General features: G+C 37.0%; 2 protein-coding genes and 1 long non-coding RNA gene across 4 annotated transcripts in view; 1 reads left to right on the forward strand and 2 right to left on the reverse strand.

Annotated features, from left to right (window-relative positions):
* IBSP (integrin binding sialoprotein) overlaps positions 1-15,174 on the reverse strand; it is a 231,392-nt gene that overhangs the window by 183,775 nt on the left and 32,443 nt on the right. The gene's annotated exons all lie outside the window — the stretch shown is intronic.
* NUDT9 (nudix hydrolase 9) overlaps positions 8,666-15,174 on the reverse strand; it is a 50,863-nt gene continuing 44,354 nt past the window's right edge. The window contains exon 9 of the transcript XR_008913005.1: positions 8,666-13,978. The gene's annotated coding sequence lies outside the window, so the exon portion shown is untranslated. The remainder of the gene's footprint in view (positions 13,979-15,174) is intronic.
* The window catches only part of LOC103092505 (uncharacterized), a 57,714-nt gene continuing 54,412 nt past the window's right edge, over positions 11,873-15,174 (forward strand). For both annotated transcript variants that reach the window (XR_008913007.1, XR_008913006.1), the window contains exon 1: positions 11,873-11,957. This is a non-coding gene — a long non-coding RNA (uncharacterized LOC103092505). The remainder of the gene's footprint in view (positions 11,958-15,174) is intronic.

Raw genomic sequence — 15,174 nt, forward strand, 5'->3', positions numbered from 1 at the left:
CTAATCTGACTAATCCAAATTTATAATATCTAAATAAAAATTGCTGCTATTATCCTTATAAATCTTAACTTCACCTCCAAATTATAAATAGCAAAGGCTAGCTGGTTGAGTCTCAACAAGAATCAAGTTAGGACTCAGAGTCCAAACCAAAGACCAGGTTTTTCTTTGGTCTTCTCAGAGTTAAACAATCTATAAAACCACAATAGATAGTCAATAGTGTTTCCCAATTTGGGAAAGGAAAACACTGAGCTCCTTCAGATCTTTCCCTCAGACAGAGAGAGAGGCAAAGATGTTACTTCCTCCAGCCCTGAAAGAGTCTCTGAGAGTGTGTCTCTCCCAACTGCCGGAGAGAGTAATTGACATTGAAAAACGGTTGTAGCTGTCACATCTAAAATTAACAGTCTCTCAGATCTGCTTCAAGCTCTTGTTCTTTTCTCAAGCCAGTCACTTTACTTTTTATCTCTAAACTAGTAAAACAATATTTATTTTTCTAATATCATCCTTATATTTTTTGTTTTCAGACACGACATGAATAATCTAGAAATATCCTTTTCCTGACTACACATATATTATCATTTTGCTTACCTTCTTAAGGAGGGGTTTGGGAAGGGAGGGAATTTGGAATGTGGAATTTGGAACTCAAAAAATTTTAATGAATAAAGTTGTTTTACATGTAATTGGGGAAAACAAAATATTAATTATCTTTTAAAAAATAGTCTAAACATATTGCAAGTTTCTCTTGGATAGGCATATTTATTATAAATTTTCATATTTAAAAATCATACATACATGTATATCATATTATTGTTGTGTTGTATATTATGTTCTATATTTTAAGTAATTAAAAAAATAGTAAATAAAATAGTAAATAAAAAAAGAAATTATGAAAGAAAACTGTCCAGATATCTTAAAACCATAGGGCAAAATACAAATTGGAAGAATCCAGCAATCTCCTCCTCAAAGAAATCCCAAAATGAAGATTTTCTGGATTATATGGAGTTTTCTTGGCAAAGATGATTTGCCATTTCTGACATATTTTACAGATGAAGAAATTGAGACAAACAGGGTTAAGTGACTTGTAGAGGCCAGATTTGAATGCAAAAAGATAAGTCTTCCTGACTCCTAGTCTAGTATTCTATCCAACTACTATCCTGAGGGGTTAGTAATATGACAGTTTATGGCTAAAATACTGGAAATGAATAAATAATATCAACAGAGATAATAGTGCCTTTCTCCCAACTGTTATAAGTAAGAGAACAGATGAGGTGGGTCTACAGGAAGATGCTGATGCAGGGAAAAGATTCTAGAATGTGAGGGGGAAAGGGTGAGACACTTAACTGAGGTTGGAGCTGGGTCTTTCTCTGGTTTGACCTGGAAGGACTGGCTGCTTTCCCTTGGTGGCTGTTTCAAACTTGTCTTTCCTATTCTACCTGCTTATCTGCTGGCTTGTTGTCACCTACTGAGCTTCCTGGTGTGATCCTGAACCATTTGGGCCATCTATCTGTAAGATTAGGTCTGTGGTCCTTCTGGATCCAGGACTTCTCCCTGTGCCCTGTCCTTCCAAACTGCCAAAACTCACTACCTCTATTACCATCAAGGGGGAGGGAGGGATTGAGTTGGTGTATGTTTATCTATATTAGGGACTTGGATCTTTAGACAGATAAGGATTAGTTTAGCTCAAAATCTATGAAGACTCTCAGTGACAAGACATTTAGATCTGGGGAGGTTTAGGTACCTTAGAATTATCCAAAATCCCTTTTCATCTTCCTTGTCATAATAAATCCAACATCCATCCCTGTTATATAGTGGTCTGTGTTTGTTACCTCAGGACAGGCTCTGCCTGACAGATCAAACCACCCTCCCTTACACAAGGCAGTTAGGGGCAGCTAGGTGATACAGTGGATAAGATCCTAGGCCTAGAGTCAGAAAGATCTAACTTCAAATCAAGCCTTAACCCTCGGCAAGTCATTTCACCTCATTTGCCTCAGTTTCCTCATCGGTAAAATGAGCTGGAGAAGAAAATGGCAAACCACTCCAGTATCTCTGCCAAGAAAACCTCAAGTAGGGTCAAAAAGAATCAGACATGATTTTAAAAATGACTAAATGACAAAATTCAGGGTAGTTTTGAGAATAAAAGGAAATAATATTTGTAAAGCACCTTTTAAACCTTAAAACACAATATAAATGCTAGATATTATTATTATCCTTAAAAAGATCATTCTGATTATGCTACATGTTATAAAATCAGAACCTTAGGATAATATAGCCTGGAAGAAAGAACATGTTTGGGATTGCCAAAGACATTTGAGTGGAACAGAACCCAGTTTTCTGGAAAGTTGTTCTTTCTAGTTGTTTTATTTTTCATTTTATTATAAATAATATCTGCTTGTAAATGCAAACTTGGATTGAATATTGTTAGGGCTTATTTGTTCATAGAAGTTAAATTTTAAAGTGGGTCATATCTCCCTCTTGTGGCCATTTCAGGAACACATGTACTCATCCTATCCAGAGTAAAGTAAGAGAAAATGGGAAATTTCCTCAAGTCAGTGAGACAAAGAAGGGTTCATTTTTTAAATTTTCTGTTGGTGAAATAATTTTTTATTAAATATTTAAAAACAAATTTCTAAAAATATTTTCAAGGCAATCAATAAAATAATTTCTCACATGTAGATAGGGTTTCTCAAAGAAGAGGCTGAGTGGGGGTAGAGAGGGAATTAGAGTTGATTTATGAGAGATCCATAAGTACTGAAATAGAGGCAACATGGCAGAGTGGATAACAGCAAGACATGTTCAAGTCTTCCCTTCTGACACATGGTAGCTTCTAGACTCTAAGATGGCTAAAGTAACTGAGAAATTCAGGAAATGTTTAAGAAAACAATAAAAATACCATCATAACAGCAATGTTAACTGGAGTTTTCTAAGTCAATAAGCTGCCAAAGGGATCCATTTCTATTTTGACACCACTGAGACTAGACAATACAATCTGCTCTGGAGGATAGAGCTTCTTCCCTTAAGGAATGACCTATACCAATGAAATGACAGATCTAATTCCTTTCCTTTTCTAATGTTGACATGTTCCTTTTGCCAGAGGATACATGGGAAGGATGTGTTCAATTTACTTTCTCTTAGTGTGTCTCCCTCTGTGTCTCTGTCTCTCTCCTCCCCAATCCCAATCCTAATTGTAAATAAATTAATAATAAGAAGGGTTTAGTGAGGAATATGTCTGGGTAGTTACAAGAATAATTTATTTTCTGATCAGACACCATGTAAAAATTCATGATTGACTATGAGATGCTGGAAAAGACCCAGAGGTCTGACCTGAAAGCATGGCCAGAAGAGTATTAAAGATTTTGACAGGAGAATAGATCCTGACTGTGTCTTACAAGAAGACGAAGTATTGACTAGTCTTGAACTGGTCCCCTACTTTCTCCAATCCTCTTACCTTACAGAGTGGGGAGGAAGTCGAAAAGTGACAAATAAATATTTTGATGGAAGCTTCATAAAAACTGAACTTGTATCAGGGCATGAAAATCTCATAAACAAATGCAGAAAAGCATAAATATTAAATATAGGTATCCCTTCCACATTATGACTTTTCCCACTGTAATTTCAATATATCATGAGCCAGCATAAGAAATTAAATGTGAATTTGGGGGGAGTTTTGCAGAAACCATAGATACTTTTAAAGTCCAGCTGATGACAAAGAAAAAGTTTGGAAACTCAGAATTGCATAAAATATATGTATAGTACTGTATGGTATCAACATATTTTATCTTTTAATAGTATAAAAAGACAATTAATTTTTAAAAATAAAAATAGTTAAAGCTTACGAAAAAACACACAAAAACTAGAATTAATTTTTAAAAGTTTAATAACTCAGAAATGCATAAAATGTATATACTGTTATATTACCTTATAATATGTATTTTAATGTTTAATAACAAACATACACAATTTTTTCTCAAAATTAAATTTGTAGTTAAAAAACCGTAGTTCTACACGCTGATTTGGGAATGCCAACAGGTTTATAGCAATTTTACACAGACTTTCAAAAAATCACAAGGATGTCATGCCCCTAACTTCCACAATGTGGAAGGGATACCTGTACTTTTTTTTACAAACTGCAAGGAAAATTGCCTTCAATAAAGGGCATGAGAAATATAGATTAAAAATTAATTGGAAACTACATAACTTAATCCTAACAAATGAATGTGTCAAAGAACAAATCATAGAAACAATCCAGAGATATCAATAATTTCATTAAAGGAAATGACAACAATGAGACAACATACCAAAATTGGTGGAATCGCGACAAGCGATACTTAAGGGAAATTTTATGTCTCTAAACACTTTCATCAATAAAAGAGAGAAAAATTAGTTGGGTATACAACTTAAAAAAACCCCTAGACAAACAACAATCAAAAACCCGTATTTGAATACCAAAATAGAAATTCTGAAAAATCAAAGGACAGATTAATGAAATTGACAGAAAAAAAGAGTAAGAAGCAAAAGAGACTCTTGAAGAGGAAACAAGGTTAAAAAAAAAGAGAGAGAAGAGTAAATGTAAGAGAATAGAAGGGAGGAAAATACACAGCAATCCTAATTGTAGATGTGAATGGGATGATTTCTCCCATAAAATAGAAGAGGATAACAAAACAGATTAGTTAACCCAATAATATAGGGTTTACTAGAATCACACACTTGAAACTAAAAGATACACAAAGAATTAAGCAAGAGGCTAGCTAGAGCAGTTTCAGCCTCAGATAAAATTTTAAAATGCAGTAGTAATATCATGATCTCAGACAAAACAAAAACAAAAGTGGACTTAATTAAAAGGGATATAATCAAAAACTACATTTTGTTAAAGAGGTATCATAGAAAACAAAATAATACTAATACCAAATATATCTGTATAAATAGCTTAGTGGAGGACCTCAATTTACCTCTCTCAGACCTAGATATATCAAACTACAGAATAACAAAGAAGTTAAGGAGATGAGTAGAATTTTTGAAAAGTTAGCTATGATAGATCTCTGGAGAATACTGAATGGGAATAGATGAAATTCTTCACCTATTCATGACACCTTCACAAAAGTTGATCACATTGGCAAAGTATTGGCACATGTGCAGAGCTGGCACTTGAGGAGCTGCTCCCTCTTCTGTGTAATTAGAAATAATTAATGTCAAATAATATTTTTTATTATTTGACGTTAATTTTAATTTTTACACTTCCTAGCACCCAAGGACATTTTTTGCATGCCCTGCCCCTTTGTCCAGCTGCCCAAAGCAAGCATCTCCTCCACTCTTTGGGGCAATGTGGGAGACTCATAGGCAGCTCGAAATTGCACTCTGGGCATGCAAACTTGAAAACCTTTGCCAGCGCTACATTAGGGTATGAAAATCTCACAGGCAAATAAACCCTTTGTCCAGAAACAAAAACAATCTTCCTTAAGTTAGCTGTTAGCTCTTACCTTAGGGGGAGAGGGATAAAGCCTTTGAAAAAAATTAGAGAAGAAAAAAATTATTGTATTTTTGACAAGCAAATTTATGAAGCTACATATAGCTGTCCTTTCTAGATTTGTGTCATTTGCTTGTATCCAAGTCACTGATAAAAATGTTAAATAGCCTGAGGCCAAAAAGTTCTTCATTAGAGATTTCCTTACAAGTGATATGTGATAATGAATGCTTTGCAATAAACTGAGTGGTGCATAAGTCAGAGTGAGTCATTGACAGGAGCATGTGACCAAGAGTCACATGGAAACCTAAGGTTGGAGATCTGGGATAAGATTCTATGCCCCAACTGACAGATGTCTCTACTGGAAGGACCTTGGTTGAAGGCTTGGAGAAAAAGAGGTTTCTGGCTTCTCCTGAGATCAGCTAAAAAGAGAGAAATCTGTTGAATCTGGCTGCTGGCAGCTTCAGTAAAGAAGACTGAAGACAGACTTTATCTCTGGACCTGTTTGGACACTAATCAACTAAAGATCCTGGCCCATTTGATTGGACTCCTTGTGTGAGATTTGGATACTGGGAAATTTACTTCTTAGCTTAATAAGATAATTTTTATATTTTTTATATGTTCCCTCTTGTTCTTTCCTCACCAAAATTCCCTATCATAACAGTGTGACAGAGCTAGGTCTGTATGTTAATGAGATCAAAGATAGGGGGAAAAGGCTAAGTTTATTTGTATGTTTACTGTAGTAGTATTTTTTAAGTATAAAGAGAGCAGTTTTGAGCCAACATTCTAATCTATCTTTAGGTGGCTAGGAGCTTAGGGGAAAGCCAAATAGAATTCTGAGGGCTTGGATTCCTTCGAGAGATTATTAAGACTGCACCACAGGCCCCCCAGCAGCCATCCTGGAGTGGCCAACTTGGGAAAACTGTTGTTTTTTTTTTAATTTATTTGTTCTTTATTTATTTGTTGTATATCTAAATTATATCCCTATCATAATGGATAGAAATCTATTAATGACTTCTATTTCTACATTGTCTAGTCTCCATCTTTTCCACAAGAATGACCCACAATGTAAAATGCTTTACTGGAATTTAAGTTAGAAATAAGAGAAATGAACATAAGATAAAATGGATAATCTGGGTTACAAAATAATAAAAGTTTGTGCATAAACAAAAACCAATGCAACTAAAATCAGAAGAGAAACCATTACCTGAGGGGGAAAAGGAGAGGAATAGCAACAAGTTTTACTGAGTCCAAAATATTCTGTCTTCTCTGTTGTCCTGACTTTTCTCTATCAGGCTGGATGGACATTTGTGGGCAATTTTCTCTTTCTTTTCAATTTTCTTTTTTTTAAACCTGCACCTTCTATCTCTGAACTAATACTGTGTATTGGTTCTAAGGTAGGAGAGAGGTAAAGACTAAACAATGGTGGTTAAGTGGCTTGTCCAAGATCACACAACTAAGAAGTATCTGTGAACATACTTGAATCCAGATCCTCCTATCTCCAAGCCTGGCTCTCTCTCTCCACTGAGCCACCTAATTGCCCCCTCTCATTTTCAACTTCAAATTCTGAAAGACAAAGACACACACACACACACACACACACACACACACACACACACACAACCAAACCTTTTTAGATGAACTTCTTTATCTTAGACCTGGACCAGGAAGCCATATGTCATTCTCAAACATCTTTCCACATCTACTTCTCTACTAAAACCGCTATTTTCAATCTGCAACATTGATGAAAATACCTGTGTTTCAACCATCCTTAGTTTCTTGCCCAGGGTTTCAAAAACCTTTGCAGTGCTTTATAGAATCCTTTTCAAAAGGCTCTTGATCATATTCAGGATATGAACCCTGGAAAGCCAGTATGCATCATGACTGTTTATATCAGGTTAATGATATGTGACTGTCTTGGTGTCCCTCATTAGTGAGTCTTCAACAATGTTAGGGTGAAGAGAAGAATGGTATAATTAAGTGACCAGGATTTGGTAGAACCTGGTCAGACAGGGTAGTCTCTTCAAGGTCAGAGAGCAAAAATGGCTGCCCTCTCTGCCTCAGGCCAGTAAGTAACCAATCTGACTGCTTCTCTGAGATAACAAGGTTTAATAACATTGTTAACTGGGTATGGGATGAGGGAAGCAGGTTGTGGATTATTTCCTACCTCTATAAAACTAACTGATTTCCCCACCATCTGACTTTGATGGAAAGTCTCTTCAGTCTTCAACCAAAGTTGAGGCTATGCTAAATATTTCCTCTACCTGATATTTCCCTTCTATTTTTAGCTAAACCTAGGCTAAACCCACTTAGGAACAAGTCTCTAGATTGTAGATTGAATAGAAACAAAGTCAGGCTTCAGGAGTAATCAAGTCTACCCCAGGGGATGACCCCCAAAGGCAAACTGAAGAGCCCGATCAGCTCCCTCTCAGATCTTGCTCTTCACAGAGTCACAGGAGAGTTACAAGTCTCAGCATTTTCAGGCTCTTGTTAAAATCTCTTTCAGGAATGATTTCTACTTTCCAAGAGTTGGAGCAGGAGTGTGGAAGCTGGTTGCCCCTCCAGAGTCAACTCTCCTGGCTGGCCATTGGAATCCCAGCATCCTTCTCTCCTTCAAGATTCTAGTAGAGTTAACCCCTGTCAGTCTTGCTTCACAGCATTCTATGACACTCTCCTTGTAATCATATTGCCTTCCCAAAATCTCCTTTCACAACTACAACTCAGGTCATCTTTTTTTTTAAAGCCCTGTAGAGTTCATCATCATTTCTTGGAGCTGTATATTACATAACTGTAAAGGTGGCCCCTGGTGAGATCTTAATTAACAGCAGATCATGAAAAAAAATGTTTAATTCTTATTTCCTAAGAGAAGTGAAATCAGTTTTAAACATGAAATAGATTTCTAAACCTCTCCAGATTTCTATAATTTATCACAGCTATGGATATATGAAGATGATATATTGATAGTTCAACAAATTACATTATTTTCCTCTCATTCTGAAACTTCTTCTGTATTCCTTTCTATCTTTGTGATCCTTCTGCCAAAAAACTTCAGAATTCTTCTAGATCTAGAATCTTGAGGTTCTAGAACATTGTATTCCTTCCCAAGGATTTTCCAAAATATTTCTACATCTCCTCACTTCTAAGTACAAAAACACAAGCAGCCTGATTCTTCGTTGCATTCTCATAAGCCCCCCCACCCACCCACCCATTACAGACAAGCATTTAAGTACCTCCTGTGTGCCAGCTGTTGTGCTAGGTTCTGGGAATACAAAACAAGTGAGACAGTTCCTATCCTCAAGAAATTATATTCTATCAGGATGTAGTATATTAGCAATGAATACATCTGAAGTCCCTTGTAACTCTAAAATTCCAATTCTATAATGAAAACATCCAAACCTGCTAACTTATTCCATCTGATAACACCATAAAGGAAATAAGAACTATGAATAAGAATAGTTTTTTCCTATACCTTCTTATATTAACTTTGAAGTGACTCCTCTGCAGATGTGAGATTAAGCTCAAGGACACTCTTATTCAATCCGATGACCTTGCTCCTGAATACTCTGGCTATCTAATGGAGAAGCAAAGGAAAAGAACCTGAAGAAAGAAAAAGAATTCCATTTCTCTCTACATTTTCCCCTTTCTCCGCACCATCATGGGATACAGATCTGAAAAAATAACTCAGAAGTCACATGAGTTCAACCATCTCATCTTATAGATGAGGAAAAAGAGGACTAGATAAAATGAAGTGACTGGTCATCCAGTGGCAGGGGGAAAAGCTGCTATTCAAAGATAGGACCTCTAGTGCCAAATTACTTTCTGGCTCCAGCTTACCTTCCACTCATCACCAGCCTTCATCAAAATTCTTACCATGGAGCTTGGTGCACAAAACACTCAGCACCACCCCAAGCACACCCTGAGGGGGGACCAGTAAGAGAGTGCAGGAAAATGCAAAGAGCCCTACATCAGATTTCAGACCTGGGTCCAATGCTGTCATTTACTACTAGCCATGGGAAACCTTCATCTTCTTTATCTATTAACTTGGAATAATCATACTTACACTATCTCACAGGTCCATTGTGAGAATTAAATGGGTTAATATATATGTGAATACTTTGTAAGCTAAAGAGTATTATGTAAATAGATCAATAATAATTTTCATGATTGATGTATCACATATAAATGCTATGGACTTTTTCCTGGTATGTTTCAGGACTGTTCTACATAACAAGATTTGAGTGTTTACAAAAGGCCTATCTTCAACCCAATGCCTCCATAACCAGGCTGAAATTCCCAATACTAGAGACATTAATGAATTAAATAATTTTAAAAATCAATAATTAAAAAATCAAATGGATTATATAATAAAATAAAAAGTACTATTTCCTAGAGATTAAGACTGAGAGTTAAAATCCACATATGGGGAATTATCTATTTGTGTGTGTATATGTATGTATACATGTATTTGCATATGTATGGGCAGCGAGGTGGTGCAGTCAAGAAAGTATCAAGTCTGAGGTCAGGAAGACTGATCTTCTGAGTTCAAATCTAACCTCAGACACCTAATAGTTGTGCAACCCTGGGCAAGTTACTTAATCCTATTTGCTTTAGTTCCCTCATCTGTAAAATGAGCTGGAGAAGGAAAATGTCAAACCGCTCCAGGATCTTTGCCAAGAAAATGGGGTTCCAAAGAATCTGACATGAATGGAAAACGATAACAAATATATAACCAGACCTTGATATAGGGAACTTCAAATATGTATACTCCATCCAACAATACAGTTTAACAGTGGCTCTTCAAATTATAATGTAAGAGAGTTTCTTGGTGCCCTGAGGGGAAGAGAAGAGACTTCAGAGTCATATAGCACATATTCATCAGAGGTAGGTCTTCCTGCCAGCTCTCTAGCCTCTGTGTCCCATATAAATGTTCTCAGCTTTTAGCTGAGATCTCATGGAGGTAGTGGTCTTCACTTGATTATTTCATCCATTTAAATGTTTATGGCAAAGGGAACTTCAATCCCATGGGAAGACACTGTGGTGTGGTCTAAGTGTTGAATATTTTGGCTATCCTGGTTGTAAGGTTTGTGTTATTATTCCAAAGGAAGAGGATCATAAGATCTTTTCATTTTTATTTACCTGGATTAAAAGAGGCTTCTAGCTGGAGATCATTTGACTGAAATATGCTAAGAGATCTTTTTATGCCATTTGTAGATGTATCCTGTGCTTTGGCATCTCAGGAAGCTTGGTCAACACCCTGTTGCCAGGTAAAAACTATTAATAACCTTGTTGCAGGCTTATTTCTCTGGTATGTCAACTTTATATGGGGAAGGGGTGAACAAATAGAAAAATTTCAAGAAATCAGTGACCAGCTATTAGCTAGAATGAACTAGATAGTCTAGTACAAGTGTCTCCTTTTGCACATAAGGAAACCAGACCACAGAGAAGGATGCAGTGTTAGTAAGTGGTGGAACCAGGTGATCTTTCATAATTTAGAGGTTCTCTCAATAGAAAATATTGCCTGTGGGTCTCAAAACACAGTAGAAATAGCACATGTTTCAGAGCACACATTTCACTTTCCATCAGAACTTATCTGGTCTGAGTCTCCATACTTAGGATATAAAGGAAGTGACTATTATAATGGGATGGAGTACTATCCCATAGACTGTCTACATAGGTAATATCTCCATGTGGGCCAGTCAAGAAGTGCCTTGAAGAAAGAACTTAATAGGTATAGTTAGAGTCTCTTCTAGAGAGGAGAGGATGATGCAACAATATATTAAGCTGCCCTTTTATATAACAATAGCTTTTGCATTCAAGCAAAACTATTAGGAATACAAAATATAGATACTAAAGTCCATAGTACTGGTGAAGTCAAAGTGAGATCAATATTCTATAAGTTGGTTATTTTGGTTCAGACCTTTAAAAATAATTCATTCCTTTCTGCTCTGTAAGCATGGCCATTTATATAGAGTAATTAATCCACATAAATAGCTTTGAGTGCTCTTACCATATTTACATATTAGGAAAGATTAGTTTAAGCATATGTCAAGCTTCTATTTAATTATCAATAGAGGAAACAGTAGCCAGGAATTGTTAATTTCAAAACTACTCCACCCTATTCAGACCATTCTTTAGAAGATCAGATTTAGCTATTTCCTGATCAATAACAATAGTGATACTTGGAATAACAGAATCAGGTCTTGGAAACTACATTCTCCACCCTACTCAGTGTAACAAGATTAGGAAGGGCTGCAGCAAACTCAAGATTTAATTATTTGAGAATATGGTCTTCAACAGATATGTGCAAAAAAAAAAGGACAGACCTCTGGGCAGTCCTAGGTCAAGTTTGAGCCACCATTGGCACATGTGAGACACAGGAAGTGAGGTAGAGAACAGCCTCTAGAGTTCTCGGGACTTCCTGTGAGGAGGGCTAGAGTTCAGTTTGAGGCTGGTGCTTGAGATTGGAGGAGCCCTGGAGACTACTTTCCTTCAGATTGGTCACGTGAGTGATAAGGACTGATCCCTTTCCCTGCCTTGGCTCTCCAAGGCCTTAATGCCCACTTTGGCTCAGCCTGAGCCAGAGTAGTTCTGAATTAAACTTCTTTCCTTCTCTCTCTCTCTCTCTCCCTCTAATATTTTCTTCCTCCTATTGTAATTAAAACACCATAAAAATTTGGCAGCTCACTTGGGTATTTTATTATTTGGGATTTCCCTTGGTGACCATTTAAATTTAGATTTTTTTCAGTCTCAACCATAATATTCACCCTTTACAGAAGTCATGTCTAAATATGACAGATTTAGTATGATTGATTTATCAAAAGGTAATCTTGATTGGAGACTATTTTAAAGAAACACTGAAAACTTCTCACAGGTCCAGTTGATTTTTGCTCTGGGCAAATGGACAGGGAAGGGCAGGAATTTGGTCTATACAATCCACAATGCTACTGTAATAACTTTGTCTGGAACTTTAATAAGTGATTAAATACAGGAATTGCCAAATGACAAATCAGTTAAGAGTAGTACAACTCATATTTTAGCAGGAAAAGGAAAAAAAACCTTACAGATCTGGGATGCCATCATTTCTAAATTTAGTATGAACTTATATATTATACAAGTCCATTTCCTTGCCATGTCTTGGGAAAGTTTGAGTAACAAGACTAAATTGTAACTACTTTATCATTGAATAAAAGCAACATGGCTTAGTGGATTGAGGAGTATGTGCCAGGCATGACATTAAGCACTATGATGGACACCAAAAAGACCCCTGAGTCAATAAATATTTATTAAGTATCTACTATGTGCTAAACTCTGGAGATTCAAAAAAAAAATGGGCAAAAGATAGTTCCTGCCCCCAAGGAGCTTACAATGCAATGGAGAAAGCAAGAAGCAAATACGTACCAACAAGCTCCATACAAAATAAATAAACAATTAACAGAGGGAAGGCACTAGAATTATTTCCTATATGAAAATGGGAATTTAGTTGGTATTGGAAGGTAGAGATGAGAAGGAAGAGAGCCTGAGAAAATGTATGGAGTTGGGAGATAGAGTATCATCTGTGAAACAGCAAGGCCAGTGCCAACACATGACAGAGTATACATACGGTGACAGTATGGGATAAGAAGCCTGGGAAAGTAAGAACGGCCTAGCTCAGGAAGTGCTCTGTACAACCAGATAGAAGACTTTGTATTTGATCCTAGAGGCAAAAGGGAGCCACCAGAGTTTACCACATTGGGGGGGGGGGGGGTGACACATTTGGACTTATATTTAGGAAAATCACTTAGAGGCTGAATCGATGTTGGACTGGAGTGGAGGACACTTGAGGCTGGCAGACCCGCCAGAGGGTCTGGGTATGAGGTGATGATGGTCTATACACAGGTGGTGGCAGTATCAGAGGAGAGAAAGATCACATGAGAATTTTTGGCTGCCACATCATATCACTGACTCAGCCCCCTAAAATCTCTGGATCTTTTTTTCAGAACCAGTATTTATCCATTCATTAACTTACCCACCTAACTTAAATTTGTGGTATTTGGGGTAACTAAGTAAAAGAATTTACCCGTATCGCAACTGAACTTCATCTTAGACTCAACCTGGCAGCTAAATGGTTGAACACCAGGCCTAAAGTCAAGATTTGAGTTCAGATCTGAACTCAGTCACTTATAGCTGTGTGACCCTGGGAAAGTCATTTAACTATTTTCTCAGTTTCCTCATCTGTACAATGAGAAGGAAATGGCAAACCACTTCAGTATCTTTGCCAAGAAAAACTCAAATGAGGTCACAAAGACTCAAACATGACTGAACAATAATAGATTCAACCAAAGTTCTAGCTTGTCAAGTACTTTTGGGAGTTCTATTTCAGACCTGTTTAGATTTCTATAGGACATCAAGTTTAAAATGTCCAACATAGAGAATGCTATAAGATTGGATGGAGCCCAGAAGACAGTTGGGGCTAGACATATACCTGGAGAATCAAAGCTTTGCTAGTCTAGGTAAACTATATCCACAGCATCTTCCTTATCAATCCTGTCAAAAAAAAAAAGGAAATGAAATTAGCCTGGCATGAATTCTTGACTTCCTCTTTCTAAATATTCACCAATCACCTTGTATTTAATTCTTCCAAGATTGTTCCAGGATTTTCACTGTTAAGCTCACTGGCATATAATGTGAATAGTTGGTTTCCTTCCCTTTCTTTGGAAATGGAAATTTTTGCTCTTTCTCCCAATTTTCCATATCATTCACAGACTACTAACATTGGCTCACCCATCACAACTTTTGGTTCTTTCAGGACACTAGAATGTGGTTTCTCTGGGCCAAGGAACTGGAAGCACAGTGCTCTCTCATGATCAACTCACTTATTCTGGGTATCAATTCCCAGTCATTTTTAGACCACTGTTTCCAATGTAAAGGTAATTTATAACACAAGCCGGAATTGAGCAGGTTCTCTCTTTTCTCTGTCCTCATCTCATCTACCTCAGAACAAAGTCCTATCCCTTCAGGGAACCTCCTTAGTCTCCTAACAAACCCGAGAAATCTTGAGAAGCACAAAGTGAGGCCAAGATGGACAAAGCTGAGATACTTATGTACAATGATCCAGAGAATCTGCCTGTGTAGACAGTGCTCCCCTGGGAACACACCCGTACTTAGTACTGATTGGTTGAAGCTGTAAGCATCTCCTGCAAGCAGGGCAAACAGATGAGAATTAAAGAACCATGGCAACTCAGAAGCTGCTAGGCTTCTCTACAACATATCCAAGCCCATCTTCTGCTTCAAGACCTCTGATGAGGGAGAGCTTCCCATGGTAGCCCATTCTACTTTTTATTTATTTATTTTTTAATAAACCCTTACCTTTCCATCTTGGAGTCAATACTGTGTATGGTTCCAAGGCAGAAGAGTGGTAAGGGCTAGGCAATGGGGGTCAAGTGACTTGCCTAGGGTCACACAGCTGGGAAGTATCTGAGGCCAGATTTGAACCTAGGACCTCCTGTCTCTAGACTTGGCTCTCAATCCACTAAGCTACCCAGCTGCCCACCCCACCCCCCTTCTACTTTTTAAAAGCACTCCAAATGAAGTTTTTCTGGTGCTAGAGAAAATGAATCATTTTCTTTTCAAAATTAAGGGAGAAAGGAATTAGAAATACTGAGCATATTTGTTAACATATTTATCAGGGATGAATTTCAGAATAGATTTAGATACACAAGGTGTACAATTCTAATTTGGCT

The sequence above is a fragment of the Monodelphis domestica genome, chromosome 6 (assembly GCF_027887165.1).
Source record: "Monodelphis domestica isolate mMonDom1 chromosome 6, mMonDom1.pri, whole genome shotgun sequence".
Classification (NCBI taxonomy): domain Eukaryota; kingdom Metazoa; phylum Chordata; class Mammalia; order Didelphimorphia; family Didelphidae; genus Monodelphis; species Monodelphis domestica.